This window comes from Somniosus microcephalus, unplaced genomic scaffold (assembly GCF_052327205.1).
Source record: "Somniosus microcephalus isolate GS21.2 unplaced genomic scaffold, FLI_Smic_1.0 unresolved_chr2, whole genome shotgun sequence".
Taxonomy (NCBI): Eukaryota; Metazoa; Chordata; class Chondrichthyes; order Squaliformes; family Somniosidae; genus Somniosus; species Somniosus microcephalus.
In genome coordinates, this window is record NW_028225180.1 from 15,921,390 (window position 1) to 15,940,848 (window position 19,459).

Here is a 19,459-nt window from a genome sequence, read left to right on the forward strand (position 1 = left end):
CACTGTCCCATCAAACACTCCCAGGGCAGGTACAGCACGGTTTAGATACAGAGTAAAGCTCCCTCTACACTGTCCCATCAAACACTCCCAGGGCTGGTACAGCACAGGTTAGATACAGAGTAAAGCTCCCTCTACACTGTCCCATCAAACACTCCCAGGGCAGGTACAGCACGGGTAAGATACAGAGTAAAGCTCCCTCTACACTGTCCCATCAAACACTCCCAGGGCAGGTACAGCACGGGTTAGATACAGAGTAAAGCTCCCTCTACACTGTACCATCAAACACTCCCAGGGCAGGTACAGCACGGGTTTGATACAGAGTAAAGCTCACTCTACACTGTCCCATCAAACACTCCCAGGGCAGGTACAGCACGGGTTAGATACAGAGTAAAGCTCCCTCTACACTGCCCCATCAAACACTCCCAGGGCAGGTACAGCACGGGTTAGATACAGAGTAAAGCTCCCTCTACACTGCCCCATCAAACACTCCCAGGGCAGGTACAGCACGGGTTAGATACAGGGTAAAGCTCCCTCTACACTGTCCCATCAAACACTCCCAGGGCAGGTACAGCACGGGGTTAGACATTGAGTAAAGCTCACCTCGGTGCCAGAGGTGTACAATCCCCGGCTGACCTGTGTCAAACTTTTGAAGGTGGCCGATTTTCCGTCACGGATGTCCATGGAAGTGCTGGCCCCTTTATGGAATGACGATTGCGAATTCCGTGGCTGACATGGTGAAAATGGTCGATTACTGCTGCACATTCCACTGATTCCCCGAGTACTGAAAGCGTTAGTCAGAGCAGCTGTTGAGAGTCGATTCATCCAGAGAGAGAGAGAGAGAGAGTTAGCGTTGGTATCTTGTATCGTAGAATCATAGATTGATGCAGAACAGGAGGAGGCCATGCAGCCCATCGTGCCTGTGGTGGGTCTTTTGAGAAAGCTGTCCAATTAGAGCAGAGAAGGTTAAGAGGAGATTGACCAGAATGGTACCAGGGATGAGGGACTTCAGTTATATGGAGAGACTGGAGAAGCTGGGATTGTTCTCCTTAGAGCAGAGAAGGTTAAGAGGAGATCCGATAGAAGTGTTTAAAATCACAAAGTGTTCAGATCGAGTAAATAAAGAGAAACTGTTTCCAATGGCTGAAGGGTCGATAACAGAGGGCACAGATTTAAGGTGATTCGCAAAAGGATCAGAGGGGTCGAGGGGAAACACTTTCTCATGCAACGAGTGGTTAGGATTTGGAATGCGCTGCCCGATAGGGCGGTGGATACAGATTCATTAGGAGCCTTCAAAAGGGAATTGGAGAAATACTTGAAGGAGAAAAATTGCAGGGATTTGGGGAAAGAGCAGGGGAGTGGGACTGACTGGACTGCTCTTCGAAAGAGCCGGCGCAGACTCGATGGGCCGAATGGGCTCCTCCTGTGCTGTACTATCCCATGATTCTATGCTACATTCCAGTCGCCTTTTTGATTATTTTCTGTACCTGTCTATGACATTTTAATGATCTATGCACATGGACCTCGAAGTCTCTTTGGACCTCCACAGCTTCCAGCTTTCCACCACTGTAACAGGCTTTTCGAGTTAACGGCTGCAGGCGGGGTTTCCCAGGGCTCAGGAAACGCGGCAGCAGAAGGGACGTGAGCTAGGCCGGATCCAGGACAGCGTGGGGGCCAGGAGGAACAGGAGACCTTCCCCGCGCCACACGACCACCCCTGCCACCAGAATGGAAGGAGCGCAGAGATCTCGGAGGGTTGTAGGGGCGGGTGGAGGTTACAGAGATAGGGAGGGTCCTGGGGCTGGAGGAGGTTACAGAGATAGGGAGGGTTGTAGGGGCTGGAGGAGGTTACAGAGATAGGGAGTGTTGTAGGGCTGGAGGAGGTTACAGAGATAGGGAGTGTTGTAGGGCTGGAGGAGGTTACAGAGATAGGGACTGTTGTAGGGAACTGGAAGAGGTTACAGAGATAGGGAGGTTTGTAGGGAACTGGAGGAGGTTACAGAGATAGGGAGGGTTGTAGGGGCTGGAGGATGTTCCAGAGATAGGGCGGGTTGTAGGGGCTGGAAGATGTTACAGAGATAGAGAGTGTTGTAGGGCTGGAAGATGTTACAGAGATAGGGAGGGTTGTAGGGCTGGAGGAGGTTATAGAGATAGGGAGGGTTATAGGGCTGAGGAGGTTACAGAGATAGGGAGGGTTGTAGGGGCTGGAAGATGTTATAGAGATAGGGAGGATTGTAGGGGCTGGAAGATGTTACAGAGATAGGGAGGGTTGTAGGGGCTGGAAGATGTTACAGAGTTAGGGAGGGTTGTAGGGGCTGGAGGAGGTTAAAGAAATAGGGAGTGTTGTAGGGGCTGGAGGAGGTTTCAGAGATAGGGAGGGTTGTAGGGGCTGGAGGAGGTTACAGAGATAGGGAGGGTTGTAGGGGCTGGAGGAGGTTACAGAGATAAGGAGGGTTGTAGGAGCTGGAGGAGTTTACAGAGATAGGGAGGGCTGTAGGGGCTGGAAGATGTTACAGAGATACAGAGCGCCGTAGAGCTGGAGGAGGTTACAGAGATAGGGAGGGTTGTTGGGCTGGAGGAGGTTACAGAGAAAGGGAGGGTTATAGGGCTGGAGGATGTTCCAGAGATAGGGCGGGTTGTCGGGGCTGGAAGATGTTACAGAGATAGAGAGTGTTGTAGGGCTGGAAGGTGTTACAGAGATAGGGAGGGTTGTAGGGCTGGAGGAGGTTATAGAGATAGGGAGGGTTGTAGGGGCTGAGGAGGTTACAGAGATAGGGATGGTTGTAGGGGCTGGAAGATGTTACAGAGATAGGGAGGGTTGTAGGGGCTGGAAGATGTTACAGAGATAGGGAGGGTTGTAGGGGCTGGAGGAGGTTATAGAAATAGGGAGTGTTGTAGGGGCTGGAGGAGGTTTCAGAGATAGGGAGGGTTGTAGGGGCTGGAGGAGGTTACAGAGATAGGGAGGGTTGTAGGGGCTGGAAGATGTTATAGAGATAGGGAGGATTGTAGGGTCTGGAAGATGTTACAGAGATAGGGAGGGTTGTAGGGGCTGGAAGATGTTACAGAGTTAGGGAGGGTTGTAGGGGCTGGAGGAGGTTAAAGAAATAGGGAGTGTTGTAGGGGCTGGAGGAGGTTTCAGAGATAGGGAGGGTTGTAGGGGCTGGAGGAGGTTACAGAGATAGGGAGGGTTGTAGGGGCTGGAGGAGGTTACAGAGATAAGGAGGGTTGTAGGAGCTGGAGGAGTTTACAGAGATAGGGAGGGCTGTAGGGGCTGGAAGATGTTACAGAGATACAGAGCGCCGTAGAGCTGGAGGAGGTTACAGAGATAGGGAGGGTTGTTGGGCTGGAGGAGTTTACAGAGAAAGGGAGGGTTATAGGGCTGGAGGATGTTCCAGAGATAGGCCGGGTTGTCGGGGCTGGAAGATGTTACAGAGATAGAGAGTGTTGTAGGGCTGGAAGGTGTTACAGAGATAGGGAGGGTTGTAGGGCTGGAGGAGGTTATAGAGATAGGGAGGGTTGTAGGGGCTGAGGAGGTTACAGAGATAGGGATGGTTGTAGGGGCTGGAAGATGTTACAGAGATAGGGAGGGTTGTAGGGGCTGGAGGAGGTTATAGAAATAGGGAGTGTTGTAGGGGCTGGAGGAGGTTTCAGAGATAGGGGGGGTTGTAGGGGCTGGAGGAGGTTACAGAGATAGGGAGGGCTATAGGGCTGGAGGGGGTTACAGAGATAGGGGGGTTTGTAGGGGCTGGAGGAGGTTACAGAGATAGGGAGGGTTGTAGGGGCTGGAGGAGGTTACAGAGATAGGGAGGAGTGTAGGGGCTGGAAGAAGTTACAGAGATAGGGAGGGGTGTAGGAGCTGGAGGAGGTTACAGAGATAGGGAGGGTTGTAGGGGCTGGAAGATGTTACAGAGATAGGGAGGGTTGCAGGGGCTGGAGGAGGTTAAAGAAATAGGGAGGGTTGTAGGGGCTGGAGGAGGTTTCAGAGATAGCGAGGGTTGTAGGGGCTGGAGGAGGTTACAGAGATAGGGAGGGTTGTAGGGGCTGGAGAAGGTTACAGAGATAAGGAGGGTTGTAGGAGCTGGAGGAGTTTACAGAGATAGGGAGGGTTGTAGGGGCTGGAAGATGTTACAGAGATACAGAGCGCCGTAGAGCTGGAGGAGGTTACAGAGATAGGGAGGGTTGTAGGGCTGGAGGAGGTTACAGAGAAAGGGAGGGTTATAGGGCTGGAGGATGTTCCAGAGATAGGGTGGGTTGTAGGGGCTGGAAGATGTTACAGAGATAGAGAGTGTTGTAGGGCTGGAAGATGTTACAGAGATAGGGAGGGTTGTAGGGCTGGAGGAGTTTACAGAGATAGGGAGGGTTGTAGGGGCTGGAAGATGTTACAGAGATATGGCGGGTTGTAGGGGCTGGAGGAGGTTATAGAAATAGGGAGTGTTGTAGGGGCTGGAGGAGGTTTCAGAGATAGGGAGGGTTGTAGGGGCTGGAGGAGGTTACAGAGATAGGGAGGGCTGTAGGAGCTGGAGGAGTTTACAGAGATAGGGAGGGTTGTAGGGGCTGGAAGATGTTACAGAGATACAGAGCGCCGTAGAGCTGGAGGAGGTTACAGAGATAGGGAGGGTTGTAGGGCTGGAGGAGGTTACAGAGAAAGGGAGGGTCATAGGGCTGGAGGATGTTCCAGAGATAGGGCGGGTTGTAGGGGCTGGAAGATGTTACAGAGATAGAGAGTGTTGTAGGGCTGGAAGATGTTACAGAGATAGGGAGGGTTGTAGGGGCTGGAGGAGGTTACAGAGATAGGGAGGGTTTTATGGCTGGAGGAGGTTACAGAGATAGGGAGATTTGTAGGGGCTGGAAGATGTTATAGAGATAGGGAAGATTGTAGGGGCTGGAAGATGTTACAGAGATAGGGAGGGTTGTAGGGGCTGGAAGATGTTACAGAGTTAGGGAGGGTTGTAGGGGCTGGAGGAGGTTAAAGAAATAGGGAGTGTTGTAGGGGCTGGAGGAGGTTTCAGAGATAGGGAGGGTTGTAGGGGCTGGAGGAGGTTACAGAGATAGGGAGGGTTGTAGGGGCTGGAGGAGGTTACAGAGATAAGGAGGGTTGTAGGAGCTGGAGGAGTTTACAGAGATAGGGAGGGTTGTAGGGGCTGGAAGATGTTACAGAGATACAGAGCGCCGTAGAGCTGGAGGAGGTTACAGAGATAGGGAGGGTTGTAGGGCTGGAGGAGGTTACAGAGAAAGGTAGGGTTATAGGGCTGGAGGATGTTCCAGAGATAGGGCAGGTTGTAGGGGCTGGAAGATGTTACAGAGATAGAGAGTGTTGTAGGGCTGGAAGATGTTACAGAGATAGGGAGGGTTGTAGGGCTGGAGGAGGTTATAGAGATAGGGAGGGTTATAGGGCTGAGGAGGTTACAGAGATAGGGAGATTTGTCGGGGCTGGAAGATGTTACAGAGATAGGGATGGTTGTAGGGGCTGGAAGATGTTACAGAGATAGGGAGGGTTGTAGGGGCTGGAAGATGTTACAGAGATAGGGAGGGTTGTAGGGGCTGGAGGAGGTTATAGAAATAGGGAGTTTTGTAGGGGCTGGAGGAGGTTTCAGAGATAGGGAGGGTTGTAGGGGCTGGAGGAGGTTACAGAGATAGGGAGGGCTGTAGGGGCTGGAGGAGGTTACAGAGATAAGGAGGGTTGTAGGGCTGGAGGAGGTTACAGAGATAGAGAGGATTGTAGGGCTGGAGGGGGTTACAGAGATAGGGAGGTTTGTAGGGGCTGGAGGAGGTTACAGAGATAGGGAGGGTTGTAGGGGCTGGAGGAGGTTACAGAGATAGGGAGGGGTGTAGGGGCTGGAAGAAGTTACAGAGATAGGGAGGGGTGTAGGGGCTGGAGGAGGTTACAGAGATAGGGAGGGTTGTAGGGGATGGAGGAGGTTTCAGGGATAGGGAGGGTTGTAGGGGCTGGAGGAAGTTACACAGATAGGGAGGAGTGTAGGGGCTGGAGGAAGTTACAGAGATAGGGAGGGGTGTAGGGGCTGGAGGAGGTTACAGAGATAGCGAGGGTTGTCGGAGCTGGAGGAGATTACAGTGATAGGGAGGGTTGTAGGGGCTGGAGGAGGTTACAGAGATAGCGAGGGTTGTAGGGGCTGGAGGAGGTTACAGAGATAGCGAGGATTGTCGGAGCTGGAGGAGATTACAGTGATAGGGAGGGTTGTAGGGGCTGGAGGAGGTTACAGAGATAGCGAGGGTTGTCGGGGCTGGAGGAGATTACAGTGATAGGGAGGGTTGTAGGGGCTGGAGGAGGTTACAGAGATAGGGATGGTTGTAGGGCTGGAGGAGCCTACAGAGATAGCGAGGGTTGTCGGGTCTGGAGGAGATTACAGTGATAGGGAGGGTTGTAGGGGCTGGAGGAGGTTACAGAGATAGGGATGGTTGTAGGGCTGGAGGAGGCTACAGAGATAGCGAGGGTTGTCGGGTCTGGAGGAGATTACAGTGATAGGGAGGGTTGTAGGGGCTGGAAGATGTTACAGAGATAGGGATGGTTGTAGGGGCTGGAAGATGTTACAGAGATAGGGAGGGTTGTAGGGGCTGGAAGATGTTACAGAGATAGGGAGGGTTGTAGGGGCTGGAGGAGGTTATAGAAATAGGGAGTTTTGTAGGGGCTGGAGGAGGTTTCAGAGATAGGGAGGGTTGTAGGGGCTGGAGGAGGTTACAGAGATAGGGAGGGCTGTAGGGGCTGGAGGAGGTTACAGAGATAAGGAGGGTTGTAGGGCTGGAGGAGGTTACAGAGATAGAGAGGATTGTAGGGCTGGAGGGGGTTACAGAGATAGGGAGGTTTGTAGGGGCTGGAGGAGGTTACAGAGATAGGGAGGGTTGTAGGGGCTGGAGGAGGTTACAGAGATAGGGAGGGGTGTAGGGGCTGGAAGAAGTTACAGAGATAGGGAGGGGTGTAGGGGCTGGAGGAGGTTACAGAGATAGGGAGGGTTGTAGGGGATGGAGGAGCTTTCAGGGATAGGGAGGGTTGTAGGGGCTGGAGGAAGTTACACAGATAGGGAGGAGTGTAGGGGCTGGAGGAAGTTACAGAGATAGGGAGGGGTGTAGGGGCTGGAGGAGGTTACAGAGATAGCGAGGGTTGTCGGAGCTGGAGGAGATTACAGTGATAGGGAGGGTTGTAGGGGCTGGAGGAGGTTACAGAGATAGCGAGGGTTGTAGGGGCTGGAGGAGGTTACAGAGATAGCGAGGGTTGTCGGAGCTGGAGGAGATTACAGTGATAGGGAGGGTTGTAGTGGCTGGAGGAGGTTACAGAGATAGCGAGGGTTGTCGGGGCTGGAGGAGATTACAGTGATAGGGAGGGTTGTAGGGGCTGGAGGAGGTTACAGAGATAGGGATGGTTGTAGGGCTGGAGGAGGCTACAGAGATAGCGAGGGTTGTCGGGTCTGGAGGAGATTACAGTGATAGGGAGGGTTGTAGGGGCTGGAGGAGGTTACAGAGATAGCGAGGGTTGTCGGGACTGGAGGAGATTACAGTGATAGTGAGGGTTGTAGTGGCTGGGGGAGGTTAAAAAGATAGGGAGGGTTGTAGGGGCTGGAGGAGATTACAGTGATAGGGAGGGTTGTAGGGGCTAGAGGGGGTTGCAGAGATAGCGAGGGTTGTAGGGGCTGGAGGAGGTTACAGAGATAGGGAGGATTGTAGGGGCTGGAGGAGATTACAGTGATAGGGAGGGTTGTAGGGGCTGGAGGAGGTTACAGAGATAGCGAGGGTTGTAGGGGCTGGAGGAGGTTACAGTGATAGGGAGGGTTGTAGGGGCTGGAGGAGGTTACAGAGATAGCGAGGGTTGTAGGGGCAGGAGGAAGTTACAGAGATAGGGAGGATTGTAGGGGCTGGAGGAGATTACAGAGATAGGGAGGGTTGTAGGGGCTGGAGGAGGTTACAGAGATAGCGAGGTTTGTTGGGGCTGGTGGAGGTTACAGTGATAGGGAGAGGGTGAGGCCATGGAGGCTTTGGAAAAAAGAATAGGAATTTTAAAATAGAGAAGTTGCATTTCTCCTCCCTTCCCCGTGATCTTTTCAACCAAGCCCCTGCCCTCCTGAGCATCGCTTATTATAATCGCTCAACAATTGGTGGCCGTGTCTTCTGTTGCCTGGGCCCTACGCTCTGGAATTTCCTCCCTAAAGCTCTCCGCCTCGCTACCTCTCTTTCCTCCTTGAAGACGCTCCTTAAGAACTACCTCTTTGACCAAGCTTTTGGTCACCTGCCCTAATTTCTCCTTATGTGGATCAGTTTAAAATTTCTTTTGTCTTATAATACCCCTGTGCAGCGCCTTGGGGCGTTTTACTAGTGACAGGCGCTGTATAAATACAAGTTGTTGTTGTTGTTATGAAGCCCAGGTTCCCGTATTTTTTTTAACCGCTTTCTCAACCTGCCCTGCCACCTTCAACTATTTGTGCACAGATACCCCCAGGTCTCTCTGTTCATGCACCCCCTTCAGGATAGTACCCTTTAGTTTATGTCGCCTCTCCTCGTTGTTCCTACCAACATGTATCACGTCTGACATTCAACCTGACATCTAACCCTAACCCTAACTCTGTTTCTCTCTCCACAGATGCTGCCCGACCTGCTGAGTATTCACAGCATTTCTGGTTTTATTTCAGATTTCCAGCATCCGCAGTATCTTGCATACGTATCACATCGCACTTTTCTGTGTTAAGTTTCGACTGTATTCCCGAGCCTGTCTCGCAGCGGGGGCAAAAGTGACGAAAGAATTGAGACCAGGGTCTGGGAAAGGTGCAGTGACAGCTGCTGGGATTTCTCTCCGTTGTCAGCACACTCGCCTCTGAGTCAGAAGGTTGTGGGTTCCAGCCCCACTCCAGGGACTTGAGCACATAAAGCTAGGCTGACACTCCCAGTGCAGTACTGAGGGAGCGCCGCACTGTCGGAGGGGCAGTACTGAGGGAGCGCCGCACTGTCGGAGGGGCAGTACTGAGGGAGCGCCTGTAAGGGGTTTTCTCTCCGAGATCGCAGAGGTTTCTCTCGCCAGAGGCCTCTCTCTCTCTTTTGCACAGTAAAACCTTGAGTGGTTCGACCCACTCGCCCCTTAGGTTCTAGACACTGGACTTGGGTGCAGGAACTACAATGTAGAGAATACTCTATAGACCAGATTTAATGAAAACGAAATGAAACTTTATTGCATAAAGGAACAAATCAAACTGCAAACCAATAAGGTACAAGGGAGGGAAAAACAAATCATAATACAGTACTAACTAAGATATATACAGGCATATTATTCTTTACAAAAGTCATCACGAAATGGGGAAACACACGGAGCATCGAGGGACAACAACTCATTGTTAAAATTACCCCTTAAATGCCCACCCCCCTAAGCCTATCAGATTGTGAGGGGCCAGAAACATGCTCACCAATCCAGTTGGAAAGTATAGAGTTTTGAAACAGGTCTGCGTTTTGATCTTTCAGGCGTCCTGTCTCCACGTGGTCAGCGCTGCGGGCTGCGACACTCTCTCTTCTTCCTCGAGGTGAAGGTCACGGACAGGCTGGACACTGGCAGGCCTGGACGTCGGCGGGGACGGAGACCACGGTTAGAGGGGTCTCTAGCTGGTTACCATTTTCAAATAGATTTCTTCTGTGGGGCTGCTGCCCTTTCGTCTCGTCAACGGCCCGGGGTTTGTCGATGATCTCCCGATGGTTACCCCGGGGCGGGATGCAGACTCGAATCACCTTCTTGATGGCTGCCTCGTTTTCTTCTTCTTCAACCCTTCCGAGCTGGTGATCTGTGAAGGAGGATGCTGAGCCCTGATAGCTACCCAGGGTTCCCAAATATACTTCTCAAGAGAAGCCTCTATCTCCCTCCAAATCAAGGTTAGTCTTTGTTTAACTTTTGGCGGGCTTGTAGCACAGCGGGGTAGATTATATTTAAACTGCTTTCGGGATGGCCGGTGATGGCCATCTCTGGTCTGGAGTGACCCTGTATTGTTTCGAATGTCTTCTTGATGACTTTAATGGGTCCTTGATACTCCCCTTATGAATATAAAACTGTTTCCCTTTGTCTGGGTAAACATTTAGATGGCCTTTATCTACAGGCCAGTCTGACTGGATCTGCATCCAATCCATATGTATATGTTCTGTCTGGTTTCGTTTTCTCTGAAACAGCCTTCCAGAACTTACTGTGGTCTGAATCCACAAAGGCTGTCTGGGGACTGCAGGAACCATTTTAAAGTGTCCCAATAAGTCGGTCACGGGGTCTGGCGGCCATTTTATGTGTCCCTTTTTCTGGGCTTCTTTTAAAACAGTCTTTAAAATCATGGCCTCTTCTGCCAATAGACCCTCATGTAATAATATTCAATTTTGCGAATCTTACACGCCGCACTGTCGGAGGGGCAGTACTGAGGGAGTGCTGCACTGTCGGAGGGGCAGTACTGATGGAGTGCTGCATTGTCAGAGAGGCAGTACTGAGGGAGCGCTGCATTGTCAGAGGGTCAGTGCTGAGGGAGCGCTGCACTGTCAAAGGGGCAGTACTGAGGGAGTGCTGCACTGTCGGAGGTGCCGTCTTTCGGATGAGACGTTAAACCGAGGCCCCGTCTGCTCTCTCGGGTGGACGTAAAAGATCCCACGGCACTATTTCGAAGAAGAGCAGGGGGAGTTCTCCCCGGTGTCCTTGGCCAATATTTCTCCCTCCACCAATGTAACTAAAGACAGATTACAGTATCTGGTCATTATCCGATTACTGTTTGTGGGAGCTTGCTGTGCGTAAATTGGCTGCCGCGTTTCTCACATTACAGCAGTGACCACACTTCAAAAGTACTTCATTGGCTGTAAAGCGCTTTGAGACATCCGGTGGTCATGAAAGGCGCTATATAAATGCCCACTGCAGGGACTTGAGCGCATAAAGCTAGACTGACACTCCCAGTGCAATACTGAGGGAGCGCCGCACTGTGGGAGGGGCAGTACTGAGGGGGTGCCGCACAGTCGGAGGGGCAGTACTGAGGGAGCGTTGCACTGTCGGAGGGGCAGTACTGAGGGAGTGCCGCGCTGTCGGAGGGGCAGTACTGAGGGAGTGCCGCACTGTCGGAGGGGCAGTACTGAGGGAGTGTTGCACTGTCGGAGGGGCAGTACTGAGGGAGCGCCGCGCAGTCGGAGGGGCAGTACTGAGGGAGTGCCGCACTGTCGGAGGGGCAGTACTGAGGGAACGCTGCACTGTCGGAGGGGCAGTAATGAGGGAGTGCTGCACTGTCTGATGGGCAGTAGTGAGGGAACGCTGCACTGTCCGAGGTGCTGTCTTTCGGATGAGATTTGAAACCGAGGCCCCGTCTGCCCTCTCAGGCGGACGCCAAAGATCCCACGGCCACTATTTGGAAGAAGAGCAGAGGGAGTTCTCCCCAGTGTCCTTGGCCAATGTTAAGTATGTGTATTGTATTGAACAATTAACACAAAGACTTAAACGTATAACTCAAACAGGTCTTTACTGGTTGGAGGTAGGGACTATACATAGGTCATTACTTCATGCCCACAGGCGGGAACTGAGGGGGATCAGTACCCACAGTACTATTTATACCCCTATGGCCAGGAGTGGTACTGCGTATCACTACGCCCAACAAGTAGTGCAGTCCTGTCCATAGGTTCAAAGTAGCACACATATTACATACACAACATTCCTCCCTTCCTAGCTTTACAGTCATCTCCCCATTTAACATAACGTAATAACATATATACATATATAACTTCAGGTTTACATAACAGAATAACATAGATAACTTCATGTCAAAACAGATCACAGATTCAGTCTCTGCGGAAAACAGTTCACAGATTCAATCTCTGTGGTGGAGTCGGTTCACGTTGCTGGAGTGACTCATTCAATAGTCCTTCCATGGATTTAACAGTTTGAACTTCCGAACTGAATTGGCTCCGTTCGGAGGGACCACGTGTGTGATCTGGCAGAGGTAATAATGGTTCAGATGGGTCATCTTCTGTTTCGACTTTTCCTTTTCTGCTTCTTGGAGACTCTCTGGGCTCCACTGTCAGCTGCCAGCTGCATGCGCAGTTCCTCCTTCTCTCCCTCCTTTTTCCGTAGTAGAGCCAGCTTCTCCCGATGTTCTGTAGACTTTCGGTGCTCCTCCATGATTTCTGTATGGTGGGAGTCGAAGTTACAAGTTGGGCAGGACAGGACATAGTAATATTCGGTGTCGTCCTGATCTAGGCCAGCGAGAGGGTCTTCTATTTCCTCCATACCCAGCTGGGCGTTAGCCAGCTTTTGTTCCAAGTCCAGACATCTTTCCTGAAGAGACTTCTTCATGCGTACCTCTTCATCCAGCTTTTTCTGGGCTTTCAGCAAGTCGTTTACTAATGACCTCATTTGAGATTTTACTACTTCAACTTCTTTTGGAGATTGATTGATCGGACTATTCAATCCCTCTACCGGAGCAGCTGTTTCAGCGGTCTGTTGTTCTACGTTGACGTGAGTCAGCGTACTTTTGGCATCCAAGGGCTGCTCTGTTGCAGTCATCTCAGTCTGTGTTGCCACCTCAGCTCTTCCAATAACCTTTGATAGCTCCGAACCCCTTTCCTTTGAATATTGAAGTTCGTGTTCAAGTTTTTCCCATTTCAGAGTCCTGTCCTTCAGCATATGCAGGAGTTGGCTGACCGTTAACTCCTCTGACATCAGACGTTTTGTGTGCTCCTGCTCCATTTTCTCCATCAGCTGCTTCTGTTGTCTTTCCAGATTCTCCAACTCTATATCAAAGAACTCTTTCGTTGCATTCAACTCTTGCTCACAACGGCGAAGCATTTGTTCTAATTGCTGTTGTAGTTTGAAATGGAGTTGAGTTCGAGCCCGGTGTCCCTCAGAAATGGGCACATCAGTAGACTTGCCAGACTCAGAATCCACAGTTAAACTATGTTGTTGTTGCTCAGTGGAATTCTGTGCTGAAACTTTGTCTTTTGCACCTGAGTTGGGCTTACCATCATCTGTTCCAGAGTCTGGGCCGACTATCTTCACCGAGTTCTCACTCGTTATTGTTTGTAGGAAATGCCAGTCCATATTCATTTTCCTAATCCACTCCCGTCCTAGTAGTGGAGAACCTCCTTCAGATATCACATATAAGTCCATTATTTGACTGTCTTCGCCCTTGTGGACCACTGCAACCTCTATTTTCCCGATGGGGTACACTCTTTGCCCCGTGTATGTTTTCAATATAATCCCCGTATCCTGTAGGGGAACATGTTGGAATAACTTTCCGTAATCTTTCTTATTTATGACCGTCAATGCCGATCCAGTGTCCAATTCCAGTTTTACTTGGACTCCTTCTATCTGAAGAGTGACCCAAATTGTCTGGAGGTCTGCACCCTTACCAGCGTTGAGTACTCTTAAGCTAGCCAGTTCATTACTGCTAGCGTCTGAATCGGACTCCTGTTCGGTCACCTTGTGTACCTTTGCGTATTTTCCTTGCGGTGACTTCTTGTTGCTGGTCTTCTTCCCTGACCTGCATACTCTAGCTATATGTCCAAGCCTACCACAAGTTCTACATTCTTGGTTTTTAAACCAACACTGGTTCTGATCATGCGTTGTCTTTCCACAACGATAACATTTGCCAGAACTCACACCCAATTTGTGTGCACTGAGCTCCGGTGACCGTAGCTGCATTACTGCCGTGCCTCTCGCTGCGGCTTCGTGTGCTGCTGCCATAGTGACCGCCTTCTCAAGCATCAGCTCATTCTCCTCGAGCAGTCGCTTTTGTGTATCCTGTTTAAATAAACCACACACAAATTTGTCTCGAAGTGCCTCTGTCAGTCCCGTTCCAAACTGGCAATATTTCGCTAATTTACGCAATTCCAGCAAATAATCAGCATTGCTTTCATGCTGTAGCTGCCTTCTGTCATAAAATTTAAATCGTTCCGCTAGCATCAGCGGCGTGGGGTTTAGATGATCTTTCAGGACAGTAACAATCTCATCGAACGTCTTATCCGCCGGTTCATCTGGTGATAACAGGTGTTTCAATTGCCCGTATGTCTTCGCACCCATTAAATTTAATAATGTTAGAGCTTTATCTTGGTCATGAATTTTATTGGCCTTACAATAATTTTTTACTCTTTCAACATATATGGCCCAATCTTCGAGGTCACTATCAAAGTTGCTAATATTCCCGTGTTTAGGCATTGTAGTACTTTATCAGATTTGCAATTTCTCAGATTTTTTTTTTTACTGTTATCCAAGATGGCGGCTTCCCGCTCTTGCCGTCGTCCTCCGCCCACAAAATGGCGGTTTTCCCGCTTCTGCCTTCTTCCCCAGCGGTTTTCCCGTGAAAAATGGCGGCTTTCCCGCGCTTCTCGCTCTCCCCGCCCACTTCAATGGCGGTTTTCCCGCGCTTCTCGTCGCTGACTTTCAGCCCGACTGCGGCTCTTATCTCCTGTGCGATCGCTGGTGCGCCGCCCGCCCGAAACGGTTCTCAGCCCTTATCACCGGTGCGATCGCTGGCCCGCTAAGCGCCTCCCGCTTGAAGCGGCTCCCGGCCTCTGGCTCACCCGCTCGGCGGCTCTTGCTCGCTCCCTCCCGGGCTCTGGCTTACCCGCTCGCGCCCTCCCGGGCTCTGGCTTACCCACGAGGTTATGGAGGCTTCAGGGTCCTAATGCCTGTCGCTTCCAGTCGCTGGAAGCTGTCAGGATTTCTGCTGCCCTTCAGTTTTCAGTGGGGTGTTGAGGATTGGAACCTCTCTTCAACGTCCTGTCTTTGGACGAAGCCGCTGTGGAATAACTGCCGCAGGGTTCGAACCGACTCGTCGCCAGTGTTAAGTATGTGTATTGTATTGAACAATTAACACAAAGACTTAAACGTATAACTCAAACAGGTCTTTACTGGTTGGAGGTAGGGACTATACATAGGTCTTTACTTCATGCCCACAGGCGGGAACTGAGGGGGATCAGTACCCACAGTACTATTTATACCCCTATGGCCAGGAGTGGTACTGCGTATCACTACGCCCAACAAGTAGTGCAGTCCTGTCCATAGGTTCAAAGTAGCACACATATTACATACACAACAGCCAACATATATCCCTCTACCTAAGAGAAACAGATTATCTCAGTGCTGTTTGTGGGAGCCTGCTGTGCGCAAATTGGCAACCGCATTTCCCACATTACAACACTTCCAAAGTACTTCATTGGCTGTAAAGCACTTGGGATATCCGGTGATGGTGAAAGGCGCTATAGAAAATGCAAGTCTTCGGGGGAGAGGGGGACCTGATTGAGGTGTACAAAATTATGAGGGGCGTAGATAGAAAGGAACTTTTCCCCTTAGTTAGAGGGGGTCAATAACAAGGGGGCATAGTTTCAAGGTAAGGGGCAGGAGGTTTAGAGGGATTTGAGGAAAAACCTTTTCACCCAGAGGGTGGTTGGAATCTGGAACTCACTGCCTGAAAGGGTGGTAGAGGCAGGAACCCTCACAACATTCAAGAAGCATTTAGATGAGCACTTGAAACGCCATAGCATACAAGGCTACGGACCAAGTGCAGGAAAATGGGATTAGAATAGACGGGGCTTGATGGCCGGCGCGGACACGATGGGCCGAAGGGCCTCTTTCTGTGCTGTATAACTCTATGACTCTATGACAGATTGGGAGGGTTGTAGGGGCTGGAGGAGGTTACAGAGATAGGGAAGGTTGAAGGGGCTGGAGGAGGTTACAGAGATAGGGAGGGTTATAGGGGCTGGAGGAGGTTACAGAGATAGGGAGGGTTGTAGGGCTGGAGGAGGTTACAGAGATAAAGAGTGTTGTAGGGGCTGGAGGAGGTTACAGAGATAGGGAGGGCTTTAGGGCTGGAGGAGGTTACACAGATAGGGAGGGTTGTAGGGACTGGAGGAGGTTACAGAGATAGGGAGGGTTGTAGGGGCTGGAGGAGGTTACAGAGATAGGGAGGGTTGTAGGGCTGGAGGAGGTTACAGAGATAGGGAGGGTTGTAGGGGCTGGAGGAGGTTACAGAGATAGGGAGGTTTGTAGGGGCAGGAGGAGGTTACAGAGATAGGGAGGGTTGTAGGGCTGGAGGAGGTTACAGAGATAGGGAGGGTTGTAGGGGCTGGAGGAGGTTACAGAGATAGGGAGGGTTGTTAGGGCTGGAGGAGGTTACAGAGATAGGGAGGGTTGTAGGGGCTGGAGGAGGTTACAGAGATAGGGAGGGTTGTAGGGGGCTGGAGGCGGTTACAGAGATAGGGATGGTTGTAGGGGCTGGAGGAGGTTACAGAGATAGGGAGGGTTGTAGGGGCTGGAGGAGGTTACAGAGATAGGGAGGGTTTTAGGGCTAGAGGAGGTTACACAGATAGGGAGGGTTGTAGGGGCTGGAGGAGGTTACAGAGATAGGGAGGGTTGTAGGGGCTGGAGGAGGTTACAGAGATAGGGAGGGTTGTAGGGCTGGAGGAGGTTACAGAGATAAAGAGTGTTGTAGGGGCTGGAGGAGGTTACAGAGATAGGGAGGGCTTTAGGGCTGGAGGAGGTTACACAGATAGGGAGGGTTGTAGGGACTGGAGGAGGTTACAGAGATAGGGAGAGTTGTAGGGGCTGGAGGAGTTTACAGAGATAGGGAGGGTTGTAGGGCTGGAGGAGGTTACAGAGATAGGGAGGGTTGTAGGGGCTGGAGGAGGTGACAGAGATAGGGAGGGTTGTAGGGGCTGGAGGAGGTTACAGAGATAGGGAGGGTTGTAGGGGGCTGGAGGAGGTTACAGAGATAGGGAGGGTTGTAGGTCTGGCGGAGGTTACAGAGATAAAGAGTGTGGTAGGGGCTGGAGGAGGTTACAGTGATAGGGAGGGTTGTAGGGCTGGAGGAGGTTACAGAGATAGGGAGGGTTGCAGGGCTGGAGGAGGTTACACAGATAGGGAGGGTTGTAGGGGCTGGAGGAGGTTACAGAGATAGGGAGGGTTGTAGGGGCTGGAGGAGGTTACGGAGATAGGGAGGGTTGTAGGGATGGAGGAGGTTACAGAGATAATGCGTGTTGTAGGGGCTGGAGGAGGTTAAAGAGATAGGGCCATGATGGGCTGAAGGCCTCTTTCTGTGCTGTATAACTCTGCTCTGAGTGTGTATGTGTGTGTGTTTGCAAACATGGAAACCCCTCCACCCTCCTTCACCCCTCCCTCCACCCGTCCTTCTCCCCCTACTTCCTTCTCCCCCCTCCCTCCACCCCCCACTTCTCCCACTCCCTCCACCCCTCTTTCTCCCCTCCCTCCAGCCTCTCCTTCTATCCCTCCTCGCCCCCTACCTCCTTCTCCCCCCTCCCTCCACCCCCTCCTTCTCCCCCCTCCCTCCACCCCTCCTTCTCCCCCTCCTTCTCCCCCTCCCTCTACCCCTCCTTCTCCCCCTCCCTCCTTCTCCCTCCCTCCTCCCTCCCCTCTTCTCCCCCTCCCTCCACCCCTCCTTCTCCCCCTCCCTCCGCCCCTCCTTCTCCCCCTCCCTCCACCCCTCCCCCTCCCTTCTCCCTCCCCCTCCCTCCACCCCTCCCCCTCCCTCCACCCCTCCTTCTCCCCTCCCTCCACCCCTCCCCCTCCCTCCACCCCTCCTTCTCCCCCTCCTCCACCCCTCCTTCTCCCCCTCCCTCCACCCCACCTTCTCCCCCTCCCTCCACCCCTCCTTCGCCCCCTCCCTCCACCCGTCCCTTCTCCCCTCCCTCCACCCCTCCTTCTCCCCCACCGCTACCCCTCCTTCTCCCCCTCCCTCCACCCCTCCCCCTCCCTGCAGCCCTCCTTCTCCACCTCCCTCCCTCCACCCCTCCTTCTCCCCCTCCCTCCACCCCTCCTTCTCCCCCTCCCTCCACCACTCCTTCTCCCGTCCCGCCACCCCTCCCTTCTACCCTCCCTCTACCCCTCCTTCTCCCCCTACCTCCTTCTCCCCCTCCCTCCACCCCTCCTTCCCCCCTCTCTCCACCCCACCTTCTCCCCCTCTCTCCACCCCCCTTCTCCCCCTCCCTCCACCCCTCCTTCTCTCCCTCCCTCCACCCCTCCCCCTCCCTCCACCCCTCCCCCTCCATCCACCCCTCCACCTCCCCCTCCCTCCACCCCTCCCCTCCCTCCCCCCCTCCCCCTCCCCCTCCCTCCACCCCTCCCTCTCCCCCTCCCTCACCCCTCCCCCTCCCTCCACCCCTCCCCCCCGCCACCCCTCCTTCTCCCACTCCCTCCACCTCCCCCCACCCCTCCCTCCACCCCTCCCCTCCCCCCTCCCTCCACCCCTCCTTCTCCCCCTCCATCCACCCCTCCCCCTCCCTCCACCCCTCCCCCTCCCTCCACCCCTCCTTCTCCCCCTCCCTCCACCCCTCCTTCTCCCCTCCCTCCACCCCTCCTTCTCCCACTCCCTCCACCTCCCCCCACCCCTCCCTCCACCCCTCCTTCTCCCCTTCCCTCCACCCTCCTTCTCCCCTCTCTCACCCCTCCTTCTCCACCTCCCTCCCTCCACCCCTCCTTCTCCCCTCCCTCCACCCCTCCTTCTCCCCTCCCTCCACCCCTCCTTCTACCCCTCCCTCTACCCCTCCTTCTCCCCCTACCTCCTTCTCCCCCCTCCTCCACCCCTCCTTCTCCCCCTCTCTCCACCCCTCCTTCTCCCCTCTCTCCACCCCTCCTTCTCCCCTCCCTCCACCCCTCCTTCTCCCCTCCCTCCACCCCTCCTTCCTCCCCCTCTCTCCACCCCTCCTTCTCCCCCCTCCCTCCCCCCCTCCTTCTCCCCCCTCCCTCCCCTCCCCCATCCCCCCTCCTTCTCCCCCCTGCCCCCTCCTTCTCCCCCTCCCTCCCCCTCCTTCTCCCCCCTCCCTTCCTTCTCCCCCTCCCTCCACCCCTCCTTCTCCCCCTCCCTCCACCCCTCCTTCTCCCCTCCCTCCCCCCTCCTTCTCCCCCTCCTTCTCCCCCTCCCTTCCCCCCTCCCTCCCCCCTCCTTCTCCCCTCCCTCCACCCCTCCTTCTCCACCCCTCCCTCCACCCCTCCTCCACCCCTCCTTCTCCACCCCTCCCTCCACCCCTCCTTCTCCCCCCTCCCTCCCATCCATGAATCCCAGCCCTCTACCCCTCCTTGCAGTGCAGCAGCTCGCCAGAGGATGCCAGGCCGGAGAGCAGGCAGGAGAGACGTTCCTGTGATGCACTGGGGAGGAGGAGGAGGTGAAGAGGAAGACGAGAGGACCAGAGCTGAATCCAAGTGCCAGAAATGAAACGTTGGCCAGGGGGACGACGCTGAGTGCTAGGCACAAGCCCAGAGCCTGCAGAGATCTCTCTCTCTATCTCTCTCTGTCAATTTTTAGCTGTTGCAAGTTGGCTATGATCGTGGCAGCCACCGCCAGCGGGCCGGCCGTCGCCTCGGCGGTGGTGTGGGAATGGCTTAACGAGCACGGGCGCTGGCGACCTTATAGCGCCGCGGTCTGTCACCACATCGAGCAGGTGCTCCGGAGTAACGCCAGAGGCAGCGCGGTGCTGGGACAGGTCGACAGCAAGCTCTCCCCGTACATCATCGACCT